Source organism: Scyliorhinus canicula, chromosome 10 (assembly GCF_902713615.1).
Source record: "Scyliorhinus canicula chromosome 10, sScyCan1.1, whole genome shotgun sequence".
In the NCBI taxonomy this organism is placed as follows: domain Eukaryota; kingdom Metazoa; phylum Chordata; class Chondrichthyes; order Carcharhiniformes; family Scyliorhinidae; genus Scyliorhinus; species Scyliorhinus canicula.
The window spans coordinates 90,052,567-90,073,783 of NC_052155.1; the positions used below are offsets into that span (position 1 = coordinate 90,052,567).

The window sequence follows — 21,217 nt, forward strand, 5'->3', positions numbered from 1 at the left end:
TACTTTGTATAACATTGTATAACACTAAATGTTTTTGTATCACATAGGTTTTAAATCTATCATGTGGTATTATTTGCTGTTAAATGCAGATTTTCCATCATTACAAGTTTTCAACTTTTTGCAGATTGCGGACTCAGTCCTTAAGTGGACAATGGTCTAGAACTTCCTGTAGCAGGGCAATGAACCACACCCACTGTTAGTTAAGCTTGCCGGGCCTATCATTAGCGATATTATTTTCTGTTGCAAGTTACTGGTGTGAGAGATGGAAATGGCACGGTGTTCTCAGAGCATCTGGGATCTGAGTGAACAAGTATATTTCCTTAACTAATTAAATTGAAGCAATGGGAGATTAATGGTGCAAAGACTGAGAAGGAAGTGTGGATTATAATGGTGAATTCAATGTCAAATCAGCTACAGTAGGAGAAATAGAGAAAGAATTTGCACATGAAGAGAATTTTAAAATTGTGGTTATATATCCTGCCATGTCATCTTTGACTTACTTTGACATCCTAAGGTGTCTGTCACTAAGTGCTTGATAACTCATCTATTCAAAGTTCTTCTAATTTTTTCATAACAAACTTTTAAAAAATATTATCTCTAAAACAATGTTTCCATATTTTCCTCTATTTACATTTCTTTTCCTATTGGGACTAAACATACTGGTTCTGAGTGTTTTCTAAGAAGTGTTCGCTACTTTGACCACATATTTTAGATCAGCCCATAAGAGGGTCATTTAGGAGTCTGGTAACAACAGGGAAGAAGTTGTTTTTTAATCTGTCAGTGCGTATTCCCAAACTTTTCTATCTCCTGCCCGATGGAAGTAGTTGGAAGAGTTAGTAAGCCGGATGGGAGGGGTCTTTGATTATGCTGCCTGCATTCCCAAGGCAGCGGGAGGTGCAGACAGAGTCAATGGATGGGAGGCGGGTTCGCATGGTGGACTGGGCTGTGTTCACGACTCTCTGTAGTTTCTTCCGGTTTGGCACTGAGCAATTGCCATGCCAGGCTGTGATGAGCCAGATAGGATGCTTTCTATGGTGCATCTGTAAAAGTTGTTAAGAGTCAATGTGGACATGCCGAATTTCCTAAGTTACCTGAAGAAGTATAAGTGCTGTTGTGCTTTCTTGGTTGTAGCGTCAACGTGGGTGGACCAGAACAGATATTTGGTGATGTGCACATCTAGGAATTTGAAGCTGTCACCCATCTTCACTTCACCCTGTTCATGCAGACAGGGCTGTGTACAACTTTACTTCCTGAAGTCAATGACCAGCTGACATTGAGGGACAGATTGGTATCATTGCACCACTCCACTAGGTTCTCAATCTCCCTCCTGTACTCTGAGTCATCATTGTTCTAGATTCAACCCACTACGGTCGTGTTGTGAGCAAACGTAAAGATGGAGTTGGAGCCAAATTTTGCCTTGCAGTCATCTGTGTACAGGCGTCTGTGTGCAGAACACTGATCCTTAATTTTTTTCCGAGATAATTTAATTAATTCTTTTCATGCTATTGATTTTTCTGGTTGAGTACTTTTAACCAACTCGAATATTTCATTCTCTTTCTCCTCAGATAATATACTTTCATTACTTATGTCATCAAAGTCCTTTGCCTTCTTATTAATCAGTGCTTCAGTGTAACACCCAAAGTTGGGGTCCCAAAGCCAGTGTGAAAACCCTGCCTGTTGTGTCCTTTGGATAGTTCCAATAATTCTCAAGTTTCTGACTGATACTGAGGCGTAACTCTGCCTTTTGCATTCCAATGGTTTCTAGTAGATGGAAAGGGTTTAAGCTAAATCCACACAGAAAAATAAGCTCTTGTGACTCTAGCTTCGAGTCTTGACCAGCTCTGAAATATTGACTGGACAGGAATTCTGAATTGGTTCCTCTTATTATATTGTTGTTCCCAAAGAAAATGCATTTTATTAGTAAGTAAAGCTATTCCAAACTCTATGCAGCAAGAGAAGATTCTTTAACAGCTTTCTATAACAGAATGATTGATCTATGATTTTTTTTCTTTCACTTCCTGAAGGGGAAATGCCTGATCTCTACTTAGCAACTGCCCACAGTAGCATGATTGAAATCTGGAGCTTTCTGTTTGGGCAATCACAAATGCAGACCTGTGTTCTGCTGCTTCATGTTACAGCCTGTTGCTGCATTCCTAAGTAGCTAGTGAACAAGACTTCATTTCAGTCATTAACGAACATGCAAGTTCCAAAGACACTCAGTACTCAAAGAGGTTAATCTGCTGTTTTATTTCAGTGACGTGTGCCAGTGGCAAAATGCTGGTTTGGCTTTGTTTTTATTGCAGTTCAATGTAGTTGCAGATAGTTTACTTTGAACATTCACTGAAATGCTGGCCATTGATGTGAAATGAAATTATGGCTCTTATATTAATAATCATGAAGTGTGTTGAACGCATTAAAAAGCGACTTTTACATCCTCTTGTTTCACATATTGATCAGTTACAGCTTGCCTATCACCTCAAAGTCAATGGACAAAGCTGTTCTGACTATGGTCTAATTGATCCAACAACACATGGATAGATTAGGCAACTAAGTTTGCACTACCTTTGTTTAATACAATGCAACCATTCAAGCTTATAGAAAAATTGAAAAACCTTGATGCCAATCATACTCTTCTAGTGATTTCCTTCACAGCAGGACCTAACCAATGTTAGTTTCTGGGATTTACTCAGACCCCATGTTAACAAATATTGGGTACCCTCAGGGGCATGCACTGTCACCTTTGCTTTTCATCAGCACAACATAAACCTATGACCGCTAACATCTGGAAGGACAATGACAACAGACACATGGGAACTTCCTGTAACTTTCCCTCCAAGCCACTCGCCATCCTGACTTGGAAATATACTGTTGCTGGGTCAAGATTCTGGAACTCCCTCCTGAACATACCTGGCACAAAGGAAGATGGTTGTGGTCCTTGAAGGTCAATCATCTCAGATCCAGGACAGCACTGCAGCAGTTCCTCAGGGGAGTGTCCTAGGCCCAACCATCTTCAACTGCTTCATCAATGACTTTCCTTCCATCATTAAAGTCAAAAATGGTGATGTTCACTGATGGCTACATAATGTTCAGCAATATATGTGACTCCTCAGATACTGAAACAGTCCACGTCCAAATGCAGCTAAACCTGGACAATATTGAGGCTTGGGCTGACTCATGCCACACAAGTGCCAGGTAATGACCATTCCCAGCAAGAAAATGTTTAACATAACTCCTTGACATTCAATGGCATTAACATCGCTGAATCTCCCACTCTCACGTCCTGGGGGTTACCATTGAACAAAAACTGAACTGGAGTAGCCGTATAAAAACTATGGCTGCAACAACAGGTCAGAGGCTAGGTGGGTGAGTGATGAGTAACTTACTGTGGTGAGTAACTCACCTCCTACAAGGCACAAGTCAGGAGTATGATCGAATACTCTTCCCTTGCCTGGATGAGTGTAGCTCCAACAACAACCAAGAAGCTCGACACCGTCCAGGACAAAACAACCCACTTGATTGGTATCTCATCCACAAACATAAAGTCCCTCCACCACCGATGCACAGTGGCAGTAGCTCTGCAGCAACTCACCAAGGCTGTTTCAACAACTGCTTCCAAACCCAAGATCACTATCATCTTACAGGACAAGAGCAGTAGATGGATGGCAGCACCACCACCTTGAAGCTCCACTCCAAGCCACTCACCATCCTGACTTGGAAATATATTACCATTCCATCACTATCATTGGGCCAATATCTGGAACTCCTTCTCTAATAGTACAATGGGTGTACCTACACCACATGGACTGCAGCAGTTCAAGAAGATGGCTCACCACCACCTTCTGAGGCGCAATTCGGGATGGGTAATAAATGCTGGCCTTGCCAGTGATGTCCACATCCCATGAATGAATAAAATATATCCTCTGTGATGGTTGATCAGAGTTGAAAGACATGCTTGTTAGGTGAATTGGACATTCTGAATTCTCCCTCAGTGTACCCGAACAGGCACCGTAGTGTGGCGACTAGGGGATTTTCACAGTAACTTTATTGCAGTGTTAATTAATGTAATTGTGACAAATATAAAGATTATTATTATTAATGATCTTGCAAAATGCAGATAATACGGTACTTGTGGTTCTCACAAATTATTGTTGCATGTTGGTTGTGACTGGCTAAGGAATGGTCTGTCTGAACAATAAGTGATTTATTGCATGAACATAACTTTTTACAGATCTACACGATTACGGGCATTATTCAGTCTTAAACCATGACATTTCTCCTTCTAGACTCCTCGTCATGTAATGCTCTCTGTACCATCATGTTAGGAGTACTGTTTTGCCAGTCGCACAAATTAACCCTTTCAGCTCTGACCATCATAATAATACAGGGATACTATAGGAACAGGTTGGAGAAGTTTGTAAAATGGTACCCTACACATCTTTGGGTTGTGGGGGTGAGGGTACCCTATTGGGGCCAGAATCGGTCGTACCCGGGCCCTGTTCTCGCCATCGTGAAATGCAACAGCATTCATGACGGCGTGAACACTTGGGCTCCATTTTTGGAGAATATCCCCCATACGATCCTGAGGGTAGTTGACAGGTTCATTACTGGGAGGATGTTTCCACTTGTGGGGGAGACTAGGATGGACACAGTTCAAGGACAGGAGGTCCCCTTTTAAAGGCTGAGAAGAGGAGAAAGTTTTTCTCTATGGTTCGTTAGTCTGAGGAATTAAGTTCCCAGAGAGCAGTGAAGGCTGGGTCATTGAATGTATTCAAAGCGGAGTTAGACAGATTTTTGATAGATAAGTCCAGGGTTCTCACGGTGGGGCCTCACGGTAGCATGGTGGTTAGCATCAATGCTTCACAGCTCCAGGGTCCCAGGTTCGATTCCCGGCTGGGTCACTGTCTGTGTGGAGTCTGCACGTCCTCCCCGTGTGTGCGTGGGTTTCCTCCGGGTGCTCCGGTTTCCTCCCACAGTCCAAAGATGTGCGGGTTAGGTGGATTGGCCATGCTAAATTGCCCGTAGTGTAAGGTTAATGGGGGGATTGTTGGGATACGGGTTACGTGGGTTTAAGTGGGGTGATCATTGCTCGGCACAACATCGAGGGCCGAAGGGCCTGTTCTGTGCTGTACTGTTCTATGTTCTATGTATGTTATGAGAGGCAGATAGGGAAGTGAGGGAGAAGTGTCATGAGCGATGAAGGATAAGGTACATGAATATTGTCATCATTAAATGTTTCAGTAACCTCAGTGACCATGATCCCAAAGATGCTCACACCCATAATAGTCAGCACAGTCTACCCCTGCATCCGGGAACATTTTTTCTCCTGCAGTTCTTTGCTGTTGCCTGAAGAGCACACTTAGTGTGTGTTGTGCAATCTATTCAGATGGTGTGACTGTCAGAGTTGAATAGTTGCCAGTGTACGCATGGGCATCCTTTCCAGTGTAGAAGTCGTGGCGGTAGCACAGTTGCTTCACAGCTCCAGGGTCCCAGGTTCGATTCCCGGCTTGGGTCATTGTCTGTGCGGAGTTTGTACTTTCTCCCCTTGTCTGCATGGGTTTCCTCCGGGTGCTCCGGTTTCCTCCCACAGTCCAAAGATATGCGGGTTAGGTGGATTGGCCATGCTAAATTGCCCTTAGTGTCCAAAAAGGTTGGGTTGTGTGGGGTTACTGGGTTACGGGGATGGGGCGGGGATATGGGCTTGGGAAGGGTGCTCTTTCCAAGGGCTGGTGCAGACTTGATGGGCCGAATGGCCGCCTTCAGCAATGTAAATTCTATGATTCTATGAACTCTATAAGGAGACTTGTAGACCCAATGTGTTGTTTCAGCTTCCATTGCAGCCTGTCAGACATCGCCCATCATGGGAAGCATGGTGACACAGTGGTTAGCACTGCTGCTTCACTGGGGATCAGAGTTCGATCCCAGCTGTAGGTCACCGTCCATCTAGAGTTTACACATTCTCCCAGTGTCTGCGTAGATCTCACCCCCACAAGCCAAGGATGTGTAGGGTAGGTGGATTGGTCATGCCAAATTGCCCCTTTATTGGAAAAATTAAAAAATAAATAAATAGAAGCCGCCCATCATCTCAATGCTGAGGTGGAAACTCAGACTGAAATCATGCAAGTGCAGCTTGTTCCCATGCATTTAGATTGCTGCCAACATGCCTGTGAATATGAGTGCTCAAGGTTACTTGCAGGGTTACATAGCAGCCAATTATTCTGTTCTGCAAAATTGGGAAGGTGCCCTTTGAAGAGTGGCAATGGCATTATTGAGTATCAAACCTCTTTGCATGACGGCATTTGTCCTCCGGGTCCTGCTCTTCCTCAAACCCCCTTGTTGTTGCTCATCAGACAGCTTACCTGGAATGCTGCAGGCCAAATCAAGATCTTGCAATCTGAAGCCAACCTTTCAAGGCCTAGATCTGCCTAGTCTATCCCACAATGCCATCTGCAGTCTTCTCAACTGAATGCTACAGTTACTGGAGAAACACTACAGGAGAACTGTGAGAGCCAAAGGCACATAGAAGAAGCAGTCATGGAATGCAGAAACGAGATCAGCTTATTTATGTTTGCAGACCGTAATATTTGAATTTATGAATTTGGATGTCAATGTGCATTTTCTGGTTGCTTTTATCTTGGTGTGTGGAAAACAAGAAAACATTATTGTAAGTGGTACAGAAATGGAAAGGCTCATGGGTGTGAATGGGGGTTTGGTGATGAATGGGGGTGTTCAGTGGTTAATGAGAGGGTTTAGTGGTGAATGGGGTGTTTGGTGGTGAATGGGGGGGGGTTGTTAAAAGGGAGGTTTGGTGTGAATGGGGAGTGTGGTGGTGAATTGGAAGGTTTGGTTTGATTGGGGGGGGGTTGTTGGTGAACAGGGGATTTGGTGGTGAATGAGGAGGCTTGGTGGAGAATTAAGAAGTTGGTGGTGAATGGGGAAGATGGTGGTCTATGGGGGGGGGGTTGGGGTTGGTGGTGAATGTGTGGTTTGGTGGCAAATGAGGAGGTTTGGTGGTGAATGGAGAAAATGGTGGTGAATGAGAGGGCTGGTGGTGAATAGAGACGTTTGGTGGTTAATGGGGAGGATTGGTGTGAATGGGGGGTATGTAGGTGAATGGGGAGGTTTAGTGGTGAATGGGAAAGATGGTGGTGAATAGGGGGGTTATGGTGAATAGAGAAGTTTGGTGGTGAAAGGGAAGGGTTGGTGTTATGGGAGATTATGTTGGTGAATGGGGAGGTTTGGTGGTGAATGGAGAGGTTTGGTTTGAATGGGGGGGTTTATTGGTGAACAGGGGAGGGGGTTGGTGGTGAATGTGGGGACTTTATGGTGAATGAGGAGGTTCGGTAGTGAATGGGGAAGATAGTGGTGAATGGGGGGCTGGTGGCGAATAAAGAAGTTTGATGGTGAATGGGTAGAGTTGGTGCTGAATGAGGGTGTTGGTGAATGGGAAGATTTGGTGGTGAATGAAGAGGTTTGGTTAGATCTCGCAAGGAGATCCTCGCAAATCTCGCGAGAGGCCTTTCGCAAGGTTAACGACCTCGTCGCATTACCGAGTAGGGCAAGCGGTTCAAAATCCCATTGGCTTTGGCGGACTAGAAGATCCTGCCAGTGGGTTTCAGCCTCTTCAATTTATTTTCTGCCTGGCCTGCTGAATTTTAGCAGCTGTTTTGGCCTTCACCCCTTCCCCTTATTGCCCTTTCTAGTAAGTTGGCCTGCTTGGTGCAATTTTTCTTCAGTTTCTAAGTCAAGCTCAATTCCAAAAGGAAAGCCTTTCAGGTCTGGGATCAACTTGTTCCAGCACCAGCCTTTAAACCATCAAAAAAATACTTCCGCAATAAAATGAGGATGCTCTCTTTTTTCAAAAGAAGAATGAGATTTGAAAGTGGCTGCCACTAAAAAAATGAGCTTTTTAGAATTCAATGTGGACCCAGGAGGGGGCAGAATCCTCCTTTTAAATGCACAGTGTTCCCAAAGACCAGCCTCCAATTGGCTGTCCTCCCATTCTCCATCCGCCATGAAACTTATCTTCGAGTTTCTGCCAGCTTGGCAAGTGGCCTGCCTCTTATTGAGACCCGAGGCCTGATTTAGGGTGTTTCTTTTGCCTCCCTATTGGACTGAGACTCGAGGCATATGCAGCTTCATCTCACATCCAGGGAAGGTTCAAAAATGCTGACTGCCCAGTTTTCGGGCAAAGTGTATCTCCATCTCATTATATGGATCAGAATACCAGAATATGAGCAAGGCGTAGGAACAATCTGAAAATCTGTCAGTAGTGACAAATGAAGCAGGGATCCAATATCGAAGCTGAGTATCATTCTCTGATGATTAACATGGTAAAACAAGACTGCACTATGCAGCTGTCTAATCAATGCTGCAGTCACACATTATCAAGAATCCTTCATTACTATTGCTTCAGGAGCTCTCATCACCACATAAGTATGAAACAGTGCATCAAAGTCTCCAGCCTGACCTGTGTGTTGAACATAGGGCAATTCAATAAGCTGTCAAAACTTGCATCTGCATACCTCAACCTCTAATTTTAACATTCTACACTGTGAAATTATATCTTCCTTGTTAATCTTATCTTCTGTGGATCAAATTGCTGCAAAGGATATTAAAATGTATGGGGGTGGTGAGGGTGAAATCAGAGTTCAAGATTAAGATTCACATAGTCTTTTAGAACTTTAAAAAGCTAACATCGTTTCAGGTCTCTCACTGTTTTGTGACATTTATCCTAAACATAATCAATCAACCATGAGTTACTAAGAGCACAGTGTCTCTAACTATAATATGACTGCAATCCCTCCTCAGCAGGCGTTTCTTGCTATGTTTATGAATGTTTAATATAAGTGTCTCATTGAATGCAAATTCTATAATTCACAGACCTTTGGAATAATCTTTTTTTCCAAACAGGATGTTGTAATCAGGCACATGCAAAACCTTTCAAAGTAGGTTTATTTATCAGTGAGTTTTAAAAAAAATGTTTACTGATTGGAATTTTTAATTTTTTCAAAAATTTGCATGAAACAAACAAAAGAAAAAAGACAGCTATAGGTCAATGTCCAGCAGGTACAGCACAAAACAATGGTCATAACAAAGTTAAGAACAATAAGATCGGATGAATCAGGGACAAAATCCCCAAGAGCTCCCTCCATAGATAAATAACCTATCTGCACCCAAACAGGACACAGGCAACGTTATAGACATGCGGCACAGCAGCACAGTGGCTAGCACTGTTGCCTCATAGCGCCAGGGTCCCAGGTTCGATTCCCGGCTTGGGTCACTGTTGTGCGGAGTCTGCACGTTTTCCCTGTGTCTGCGTGGGTTTCCTCTGGGTGCTCCAGTTTCCTCCCACAAGTCCCGTGCTGTTAGGTAATTTGGACATTCTGAATCCTTTCTCTGTGTACCCGAAGAGGCACCAGAATGTGGCGACTAGGGGATTTTCACAGTAATCTCACTGCAGCGTTATTTTATTTTAGACATCACACCGATAGCTGCAAAACAAAATTATATAGGAAGAAAACTATTTCCCGAGAATTCCGGTGCTGAAGGGAATCGATAATATTTTACAGCACAATTTAAATTCTTCCACAGACCCAGACCGGAAAAGGCTCATTAGTATTCAAACATTGATGAACAACTCTCAGTACATAGCATAAACATAGAAAATAGAACATACAGTGCAGAAGGATGCAACCAAGAAAAGACAAAAAAAGAGGGGCGAAATTCTCCGACCCCCTGCAGGGTCGGAGAATCGCCCGGGGCCGCCGAAAATCCCGCCCCCGCCGTGGCAGAAATTCTCCGCCACCCAGGAATTGCCGGGGGCGGGAAACACCACCCGCCGATCGGCATCCCCCCACGCCGATTGGCGAGTGCCCTGCGGCGATTCTCCGGCCCGCAATGGGCCGAAGTCCCGCTGCTGGGAGGCCTCTCCCACCGCCGTGGTTTGAACCACCTCTGGTGGCGGCGGGATTGGCGATGTGAGCGGGGTCCTGGGGGCGCGCGGGGCGATCGGACCCCGGAGGGTGCCCCCACGGTTGCCAGGCCCGCGATCGGGGCCCACCGATCGGCGGGCAGGCCAGTGCTGTGGGGGCACTCTTTTTCTTCTCCCGCCGCCACGGCCTCCACCATGGCGGAGGTGGAAGAGAATCCCCCAGCGCGCATGTGCCGGTGGTGACATCAGCGGCAGCTGACGCACTGGCGCATGCGCGAACCGGTGAAGGCCTTTCGGCCAGCCCCGGCGCCGGGCGGTGGGCGTCAAAGGCCGCTGGAGCCAGTTTAGGCGCCAGTCGGTGTGGTGCCAACCGCTCCGGCACAGGCCTAGCCCCTCAATGTGAGGGCTTGGCCCCTAAAAGTGGGGAGAATTCCACACCTTTGGGTAGACCCGACGCCGGAGTGGTTGGCGCCACTCCGCTATGTCGGGACCCCCCGTCCCTCCGGGTAGGGGAGAATCCCGCCCGAGATGTGCACAAGGATAAAAGCAATGATTGAGAGATGAGCAGAATAGGACTCATGAACACACAGCACTCCCATGCTCAAATTCCATGATCCCCCATCAGTGGTTTTTGAAAAACAATAAATTGCATTTCAACATTACTACAGATAATATGGATTTCATGATCCAATTGATAGGTGTAAATCAGGCAAACTCAAACATAGAAATAAGAGCCCAAATCCATTATGTTAGATTATGACCGATTTATCACTTCACCACCATTTCTGGAAGCAGGAAAATTGGGGATGATCCATTACAACAGGATGCGGCTGCATTTCATTGTGAATTTGGAGACTAGAAGATCTGAAATACCATTGCCTGACATACTTAACTGACAGCCCATCCAAAATTTCTGGTCTGTGCTTAATATATCAAAGTTTTCTTAAAGAATGTGATAATTGTGGGTTATTATGTTTTGGGACTGTCTCTTTAATTTAGGGTAAAATAGAGGAATGAAAGGTGCAGTGATATCATGGTTATGTTGTAATTCACTGACTGACCAGTAGGAGTCCCATTAGTGGATCAGTGAACGTTAGAGTCAGTTGACCTCAGATTGACTAGGTAGCGGGGGAGAGAGGTTCATAGAATCATAGAATTTACAGTACAGAAGGAGGACATTTGGCCCATCGGGTCTACACTGTCTCTTGGAAACAGCACCCTACATCTCCAGCCTACTCCGTAACCCCACCTAACCTTTCGGAAATGAAGGGGCAATTTAGCATGGCCAATCCACCTAACCTGCACATCTTTAGACTGCGGGAGGAAACCGAAGAACCCAGAGGAAATCCATGCAGACAGGGAGAGAAAATGCAAACTCTACACAGTCACCCGAGGCTGGAATTGGACCTGGGACCCTGGGGGCAGCAGTGCTAACCACTGTACCACTGTGCCGCCCCAAGGTTGCTTGTGCATGTTAATACTGTTATTCATCTGTTGTTTTGTATGTATTTGACCCACAGTTAATGCTAATAAATCGTTTTTAGCTTTAGCTACTAGTGTTCTTGTGATATAAATCAGGCCTCCAACAAGAACATTACATGGTACCAGAGTTGGATGGTATTAAACACTGAGAAGAAAACTATCAACCTGCCACAAGGTGCACAGAGATTTGAAGATTTTGCAGACTGTAAGAATTAACAGAATAGAGTCGTTGAAGCCACCAATGAGTCTCAGATTTCATGCTAATGTGGACAGCAACTGGCGTGTGTTCAAACAACAATTTAATCTGTTTCTTACTGCAGTAAATTTAGGAGATCAATCAGATTTGCGTAAGGTAGCGACAGATGCAGTTGCTATGTTTAATATGTTTAAATTTGCAAACAATGAAGAAAGTAAACATTTTAACAAAGTAATTTGAAGATTTGATGCACATTGCACCCCCAAAAACAATGACATTTATGAAATAATCCTATGTGTTCAGATCACGTTTACAGAAGACAGACGAGTCCATAGATTTAGAGTTAAAAGCCAAAAACTGTAATTTTTCTTCGCTGGAATCTTTCATTATTTGGGACCAGACTGTGTTTGATATCAATGAAAATAAACTGAGGGAACGGAGCTATCCTTGGAACAAACAGTTAAGATTTGTTAGGCTCACGAGCTAGCAGCATAGCATTCTAAAATGTTTCTCAGTAATGGCGGTGTCTTCTTGGAAGAAATCACTCCGGTTGCTGCCCTTTTTCCAAAAAGGCAGGAAACGTCCAAATAAAGGTGGGAAAGTTCCTGCAGCTCCTCGCACCTACAAACGGGTTAAAGATCAGGATGAAGTATTTCTGTGTAAAAGATGTGGTCAAAGGCACAAATTAAGGCAGTGTCCAGGGTTTCGTAAGTTCTGTTCTAAATGCAAAGGAAAAAATCACTTTGCTCAGAATAGTTACTCGAAGTTCAACCCCAGATCAATCAGCACAGTCGAAGACACAGTCTCCAGTGATGAAACATCATTGTTTGTGGGAGTAATAACAGAGAAGAAGAATTTTTTGGACTGGCATTTAAGGGACATCTGGACAAATATATGAATAAGATGGGAATGGAAGGATCTGAACTCCGTAAGTGCATAAGGTTTTAGTTTAGGCAGGTATCATGGTGGGTGCAGGCTGGAGGGCCAAAGGGCTGTTCCTGTGCTGTATTGTTCTTTGTTCTCTGTTCTTACGTAGGATGTAAGTGGAAACTCACACTTGTATTAAGATCAAGTTTGTGAAGGTTTAAATGAAGCTGGAGATGCACCTAACTCTAATTAGTGGGAGGGATCTCCAATTCGTCCCATACCATGTAAACCAAGTTGGGAAGTCAAAGTTATCTGGCTGGAAAAGAAAAAATAAGCTGAGAATAGCTTGGGTTTGGTTCCTGGTGAATTAAATGCCCATTTAAGGGACAGGGTCAAGTTTACCAAGGCAGGTGGGATTTTCAGTTGCTGTAAGATATAAATGGGAGATCTTTTCCGTAATTCATAGTACAAGCTGCCTCTGAAATAGCGTTTAATAAATATTGCTTTTAGTTGGTTTATTACAGGTTTACAGGTTCTTGAAACTCGAAATCCGGTGGTGATGTCAATTCTGTCATCATTAGAGGTTCAAATTCATTTTTATTGATCTCTACGGGCATCATTAACATAATATAAAAGTGAGTGCGAGTGAAATTCAATTCTAGCAGGGGCACAATACACATGATGGTGAATCGTCCTCCCACTGCACGTCTGCCCGAGTTCCCATCTGTTAATGTTAATGATAAAGAAAAGCTGGCAGGATGTATAGCAAGCATCCAGTCAACAACCACCCATTTTATTTCCCTACCCCACCACCAAAGAACATACTATCATCTTAATATGTTTCACCGATTTATTTGTTTTATTTTGTGCTTTGGTTCTTACTTGAACTTGGCAGATTGTTTCTTTCCGACTGCACTATACTAATATTAATTGGTCTCACACTATCTTGGGCTGTGGATGAAAAAGAAAAAGGGATTCAAGGAATTATGGCAAATAGTGCAGTGTCTGAGATAGGTGCTCTGTACTCACCTGCCAGTACCTGCACATACACATCTCTAGACAGTACATTAAATAGCTAAGTTCGGCAGGTGAGTAAGACAGAAAGTCTATTATTCTCAAAGCAATCTGAACCAAATGTTCTAACAGCTCAATTAAGGTATATGAATTCCTGACTAATCATCATTTTTGGATATTTCCTCAAAAGCATGTTATACTTCCATTGGCACTGCATGAAAGAAGGCATGTCAAGGTAATCAACAAGCTGTGACTCCTGATCAGCCACACTCACCCAATTCTCATCACATAACTTGGCAATTGCTGAGGAGAACGGTTATCATGGTGGTCCAGATAATGAGAAAGTCAATCGCAAATTTGTGTCATCTGCTACAAAGACACTTGAAACTACCTCGCAACTTAACACTGGCACACGTAGTAACAACTATGACCTGATAGCTGACTGCACCTCTTTTCACACATGCTGCAATGCTGTCCTTTTGGGTTGGTGCTGTGGATGGTACAGAAAGCAAACCTGTTGATATTTCTTCCTCCAGCCCATCGACACTTTGGTAGTCATTGAATCAGCGGGTTGAATTGTTCCCCCAATTAATTCTTGGGAAAACTGAAGCCATTGTTTACGGTCCTTGTTCCAAAATTAATTCCCGGCTAATGACTCTAAAGTAAAAGTAAAGTCGCCCCAGATCACCATAGGCTGCTCTCCCCTTTGAGGGGAAGAGCTGACTGATGGTGATTAAACCTGAGGATCACCACATCTCAGGTGAGGGGCAAGGGTGAGAAGGTGAGGCCTTCATGAATAACCTCAGGCAGTACAGGAATTGAACGACGTTGTTAGCCTCACTCTGCATCTCAAACCAGACATCCAGCCAACTGAACTAAACCATGATGCTATGATATGACATATAGGCTCTGTTCCTCCCCTGGCAACAGTCTGAGATTAACCCAGTCTGTTTGCAACCTTGAGGTCTCATTTGACCCCGGGAGGAGCTTTGCACCTCATATTTGTGCCTTCACAGAGATTGCTTATTTTCACCTCAGTAACATCCCCTGACTTTACTCTCTCACCTCAGTAACATCCCCTGACTTTACTCTCTCTCCTCATCTGCTGTTGAAACCCTCATTCATGCCTTCAGTTATCTCCACCCTTGACCCTTTCAATGTACTCTTGACTGGCCTCCCACATTTTACCGTCCATAAACCTGAGATCAAATAAAACTCTGCTGCCTCCATCTCACACCAAGTCCCATTCCCAGAAATCCTGTGCTCCCCGACCTACATTGACTCTCATTCAAGCAATGTCTTGATTTTGAAATTCTGAACTGTGTTTTCAAATCCTTCCATGACCACACTCCTCCTTATCTCTATCGTGTCTAGCCCCACAACTCTTTGAGATATCTGCACGCCTCCAATACTGGCCCTTTGTGCACCCCTGATTTTAATCGATCCACCACTGATGGCCGTGCCTTTATTTTCCCAGGCCCAAACCTCCAGAATCTTCTAATTGAAGCCCTCCACCTCTCTCTCTGCTTTCCTCCATTTAGGCTTCAAACCTGCTTCTTTGAACAAGCTTTTGGTCTTCTGACCTAATATCTTCTTATGTAACTCAGTGTCACATTTTGTGTTATAATATTCACATAAAGTATCTTAAGATCTTTTGTTACATTAAAGGCACCATATAAATATAAGATATTGTTGTTGTAAGTCACTTGTGTGTGTGTCCCTGCCCCCAGTAGTCATTTTGTTTACTATTTCCATATAAGAAGGAAAGCTTTCAAGTATAAAGGGCAAACACCCAACGATCCCATGAGCAATACAGTATTTTATACTGCAGAAACACGGCCCGGATAGCTCAGTCGGTAGAGCAACAGACTTTTAATCTGAGGGTCCAGGGTTCAAGTCCCTGTTCAGTCAATCATTTTAAATCCCAATGATTCATGCTGACGTGAACTGATCAAGTAAATCAACACGGAAAGAAGCCTATCGGCCCATTATATCTCTGCTTCCCTTCAAACCCCTGTCTGTGCCTGTTCCATTTACCAGCACAAGGATCGTCGCCATTGCATACCACGGAATTTTAAGATCTCATCTAAATGCTTTATACTGCAGAAACATTGTTCTACCATGTTCTGTATCTGGAATCAATAGGCCATTTAGTACATTATAGAGGTCAATCACCTGTTAGATATATATATATATAGGCCTACTCAATATAGAAGAAAGGGATTGAGCAAAGGATCTATTTTACTCCCAGGTCGAGGTGAAAACATAAACCACATTATTAAATGTCATGTAGTTTACAAGATCAATTTGAACATATGACTTAGAAGTAGAAGTAGGCCATTTGGGCTCTCAAGCTGGTTCAACTATTCAATAAGATCATAGCTGATCTGTTTGTGTTTCAAGTTCCACATTTCCATCTATGCTCGGTGACCTTTGATTTCCCTAGCCTAACAAAAATCCATCTATCTTTGCGTTATATTCAATAACCCTGCCTCCTTCTGACATAGCGAGTTCCAAAGCCGCACAACCCTTTTGATCCTCCTCTTCTTTGTTCATCCCTAATTTTAAAACAAAGCCTCCTAGTCCTGGACTCATCCACAAGAGGAAACATCCTTTCCATCTTCACCTTGCGAAGACTGTAAAGATCATTCAGGATCTTATACAGTTCAATCAAGTCATCCCTCACACTTCCAAACTGCAGTGGAGGCAAGCCCAGTCTGTGCAACCTTTCTTCATAAAGACAACCCACTCATCCTAGGTATCAATCCAGTAAACGTCCTCTGAAAAGCCTCAAAAGCATTTTCATCATTCTTTAAATAAGGAGACCAAAACTGCGTACAAAGGGCGGGATTCTCCCATGCACCCGCTTTCTGGTGCAGCATGTCCCCGCCGACTGCGGGATCCTCCCACACTACCGGAAAATCCACAGGCGTGAGTGTGCTGCCGGCGAAGCAGAGGATCCCGCCGATGGAAAATCCAGGCCAATATTTGAGATGTGGTTTCACCAATACCCTGTATAACTGAAGCATAACATCCTTCCTTTTATGTTCAAATTCCTGTTGTAATAAAGGATAGCATTCCATTAGCCTTCTTAATTACTTACTGTACCTCATACTAACCTTTTGTGACTCATTCATTCGAACACCTAGATCCCTCTGCACTTTAGCATTCTGCACTCATTCTTGTTTAATACTTTGCTGTTTCATTCTTCCCCCCAAATTGAACAACTTCACATTTTCCCACATTATACTCCACCTAATAGATTATTGCCCAAAGAGTATACTTGTGTTTACTCTCTCCCATCTGCAAATTTTAACAATATACTAGGGTCACAATATAGCAAAAATGGCAGCCAGGAGGTTCCAGTCAGCATGTTGCACTTTCAATTCAATAATTCAGTATGACAGGCCAGATGTAACGGACCATTCTTTGGCCCCACACGCGCAGGTGCAAACCGCATTATGGTTGGCAAGTGGGGAGGGGGAGTGTGGGGGGGCTATTGGCTTGTCTGGAGATTGAGCCCCCTTTAAAAATGTTGCCTGAGGAGCCATCCTGGCTAGCGTCGTTAGGTCCTGCACATCTCATTCCCAGCAGGAATCTCCCCAAGCTCCATAAAAATGACGAAGTGTGGATGGATTGTGCACTAGGTCTCGCTGACCCGCTCGGCTGGAACCTTACCGCTTTTTCCACTAGGGCTGACATTTAGAAATCTTTCAGGTGAATTGCACCCATAGTCTCAAATTTCTCTCTTTTGCTTAATTCTGCCCTGAGAAAGCGTCTCCTACAGAACCAACATTAGTTTTACACAACAATGTGGTTGACTCTCAAATGCACTCAGTGATGGCAGTAAATGCTGGCCAAGAATCCCATGGACGAATATTTTAAAAGGTTCCCTGCTAATCATCCCCTGTGAATTTGTCTTAAAGCAACAGCCTTCGTTCTGTGCTCCAACCCTGCATCCAAAAAACTTAGGTCAGACAATTTGTGATAGCAGCGAGAAGAAACCATTAGCACTGGACAGGATTCAAACTGAGGTAGTATTTGACAGGCATCAATGTAGTTCTTACTTGTCTCTTATTATGATAATAATAATCTTTATTGTCACAAGTAGGCTTACATTGCAATGAAATTACTGTGAAAAGCCGATCGTCGCTACATTCCAGCGCCTGTTCGGGTACACAGAGGGAGAATTCAGAATGTCCAAATTAACTAATAGCATGTCTTTCGGGACTGGTGGGACTAATGGGAGAAAACCGGAACACCAGAAGGAAACCCATGCAGACAAGGGGAGAACGTGCAGACTCTGCACAGAAAGTGACCCAGCCGAGAATCGAATCTGGGACGCTGCGCTGTGAAGCCACAGTGCTAACCACTGTGCTACCACGCTGAATTAACGTACTCCTTTAACATCCATATTTACAAAAAGCATTGACCTGCTCTGGAAAGAACCTCAAAATTATAACTAACGGCATGACTCAGTTAACAAATTACAGACTTATTTCCATTCACCGGCAATGAATGAGACTAAAAACATTTACAAGACGTGCAATTAAAGAGTAATCTTGTTCACATTATTTGCAAAATTTTGATTGAGGCATCCCAGGAATTTTCTTCACTTAATTTACAAAGTGGCACTTTTCTGAACACAAAGTTATGAAATCCTCTAAGAGGCCAATTTAATGTGTAGAATTACACTTTCCGTCTGCAGCTTCAAGCAGGCATTTGTTTTTTGTTTGCAGGTATCTCCTTCTCAGTGTTGTCATACATTCTGCTTGACATTTTGAGAGAGTGTGGTAAACACCACGGGCGCGATTCTCCGTTCCCACGCCGGGTGGGAGAATCGGGGGAGGGCCGCTCTGGCACCTCCCGCGATTCTCTCACCCCTTCCAAAATGGCGTGTCGCGAATCGCGGGCCGCCGCTTTTCATGGCGACCTGAGATTCTCCGACCCGGATGGGCCGAGCGACCTGCCATTCTTGACCAGTTCACGCCGGCGGCAACCACACCTGGTCACTGCCGGCGTGAACAGCGCGGCAAAGGTGAGTATGGGGCTTGTGGGGGGCGGAGAGGGGAGTGAGCACCACGACCGTGCTCGGGAGGGGACTGGCCCGCAATCGGTGCCCACCGATCGTCGGGCCGGCGTCTCAAAACGACGCACTCTTTCCCCTCCGCCGCCCCGCAAGATCAAGACGCCACGTCTTGTGGGGCAGCGGAGGGAAAGACGGCAACCGCACATGTGCGGGTTTGAGCCGTCAGACGTCATGACGTCAGCTGCGCATGAGCGGGTTGGAGCCGGCCAACCTGCGCATGCACGGCTGACGTCATTAGGCGTGCCGGCCGTGTCATTCACGGCGCGCTGGGCCTTGACGCCAGCGACAAGGCCCCGCGACCGAGATTTACGGCACGGCCCTCCTAGCCCCCCGGGGTGGGGAGAATAGGGGCCAAGGAGCAGCCTCCGACGCCGTCCTGAACTTCTCCGGGTTTAACGATGGCGTCGGGCCTTGCGGAGAATTTCGCCCCACTGGTCACATACTACCCCTATTATGGTACTGCCACTGTACTACAGTTAACACAGTAAATCCCAGCCTGCTGACTCCTCCCAGCAGGCGCTGTATAAAAGTGTATGCTCTCCTGCGCTGCTTCCATTCTGGTTCCAGCTGCAGGAGGCTCAACATCTAGTGCAATAAAGCCTCAATAGTTTCACCATTTCGTCTCGTGGTCATTGACGGTACATCAGAGAGCTTCAAATTTTCTTTGGAAAACAGTGACATGAAATAGATATGCTGCAATTGTATAAAACAGGATGGGGGTTGAAATTAGATGGGGCCTGTCCTCCAACCCCATCTCCATAGTTGGGGTGAGCTGCCACACTGATCATGACTCTGCAGGCAACATCCATTTTGAGAAGCCTGGATACACCTTGGAATGCGGGGAAATTGAAGTGGGTTACGGGAGGTGGGTCTGATCACAATGCCTATGGAATCAGGACACTCTTGTTCCTCCTGGGTTCACAAGAAGATATTTATTTCTAAAAAACACAACATTTAAATACTTGAGATTAGTTGGTGGCTGCAGGGCCGTTGAAGAATCCTGAGCATAGTGCAGCTGACATCAGCTCATTAGTGATTAATTTCCTAAAGCGGTTCTTTAACAGGCATTAGGACCCCAAATTGGTGGTGGCAAAGGAGGTATTAGGCGTGATCTAACCAAAAACAAACAGAGCCCATTCTAGGTGGGATTAGCAGGGTCATTGCTGTGACCCTGCTATCAAACGGCACTCTTTTTTTGGCCTCAGTGGGGAACACCTCGCCAAGCCGCACTCAGGCACATTTCCTGCATTGAGGGGCTCTGCTCGCCTGGCCCCCACAATGCCCCAATTCACCTTTCGCGGTGTCCTCAAGCACCCTGCACCCCACCTCGGGCACAATTTCCAGCATGGGAAAAATGCCATTTAATAATAATAAATAATAATAATAATCACTTATTGTCACAAGTAGGCTTCAATGAAGTTACTGTGAAAAGCCCCTCGTCACCACATTCCGGCGCCTGTTCGGGGAGGCAGGTCCGGGAATTGAACCCGCGCTGCTGGCACTGTTCTGCACTGCAAGCCAGCTACTTAGTCCACTGTGCTAAACCAGCCACATGGGCACATTGGCACTGCCAGCCTGGCACCCAGGCTGTACCCCTGCCAGCCTGGTAGTGTCACCTGGCCACCCTGGAAGGGTCAGGCTGGCACCCAGGTGGCAATGTAAGGATGCCCAGGTTGCACTGCCAGGATACCAGGCTGGCAGTTCCAAGGTGCCCAGGTGGCATCAGCAGTGCCAGAGTGCCACGGTGCCCAGGTACCTCCAATCAGCTTGGAAATCCCCCCCCCCCCCAGCTGGGGTCTCCTCGCGAGGCCAATAGATCCCACGGGTACATTAGATCTGGCATCGGCAGAGTTAAGTGAGCTTTTGAGTTTACTTAACTCTGTAAGTGCAGGTCGCACGACATCTCGCGAGATCTCGTTAAATTTCGTGGAGTGCAGTGACCATCGGTAATCCTGGAAGAGGCCTATTGTGGGATCTTCCGGCCATATCCCATCCCGATTCCAGAAATATGCAGCCAGTAAATCATGCCCATTGTCACTGTAATAGCAACCCAGTGACTCAGAGTAATGCTCTGGGTATCTGGGTTCACATTCAAATCCCACCATGGCAAATGGTGAAATTTGAGTTCAATAAAATTCTGGAATTAAAAGTCTAACGATAACCATACATGGTTTGTCGTGAAAATTTACCTGATTCACTTTAGGGAAGGAAATCTGCCATCCTTACCTGGTCTGACCACATGTGACTCCAGACCCCCAGCAATATGGTTGACTCTCAAGATACCCTCTGAAATGCTACTCAGTTAGGGATGGGCTATAAATGCTGGCCCAGCCAGTGATGCCCATAACTCATGAAGGAATGAAAAACAAGTGCATATCTAAAATACTTTATTTAGGCAATGATATACATATCTAAAATACTCTATTGGCGATGACCTAAATTTACCAATTGTAAATTGGTGCAGATCACTCTATTGTTCAATTAGTCTGCTTTATGTCGGTTTTTTTGCACAAAAATTAATGCCATATGCCATACTTTCTAACCCAATGGCTCTTAGAAAAACAAATCAAATGAGTTTCTGAAAGGAGAAAGCCATTCATTTATTGCAAATTTACAGGCTGCTGTGGACTGCTCAAGT

General features: G+C 44.9%; 1 protein-coding gene and 1 non-coding gene across 3 annotated transcripts in view; one reads left to right on the forward strand and one right to left on the reverse strand.

Annotated features, from left to right (window-relative positions):
* Window positions 1-21,217, reverse strand: part of LOC119972507 (peroxidasin homolog) — a 674,574-nt gene that overhangs the window by 509,766 nt on the left and 143,591 nt on the right. The gene's annotated exons all lie outside the window — the stretch shown is intronic.
* On the forward strand, window positions 15,328-15,401 carry trnak-uuu. Its single transcript has one exon. It is a non-coding gene; the product is annotated as a tRNA-Lys (tRNA).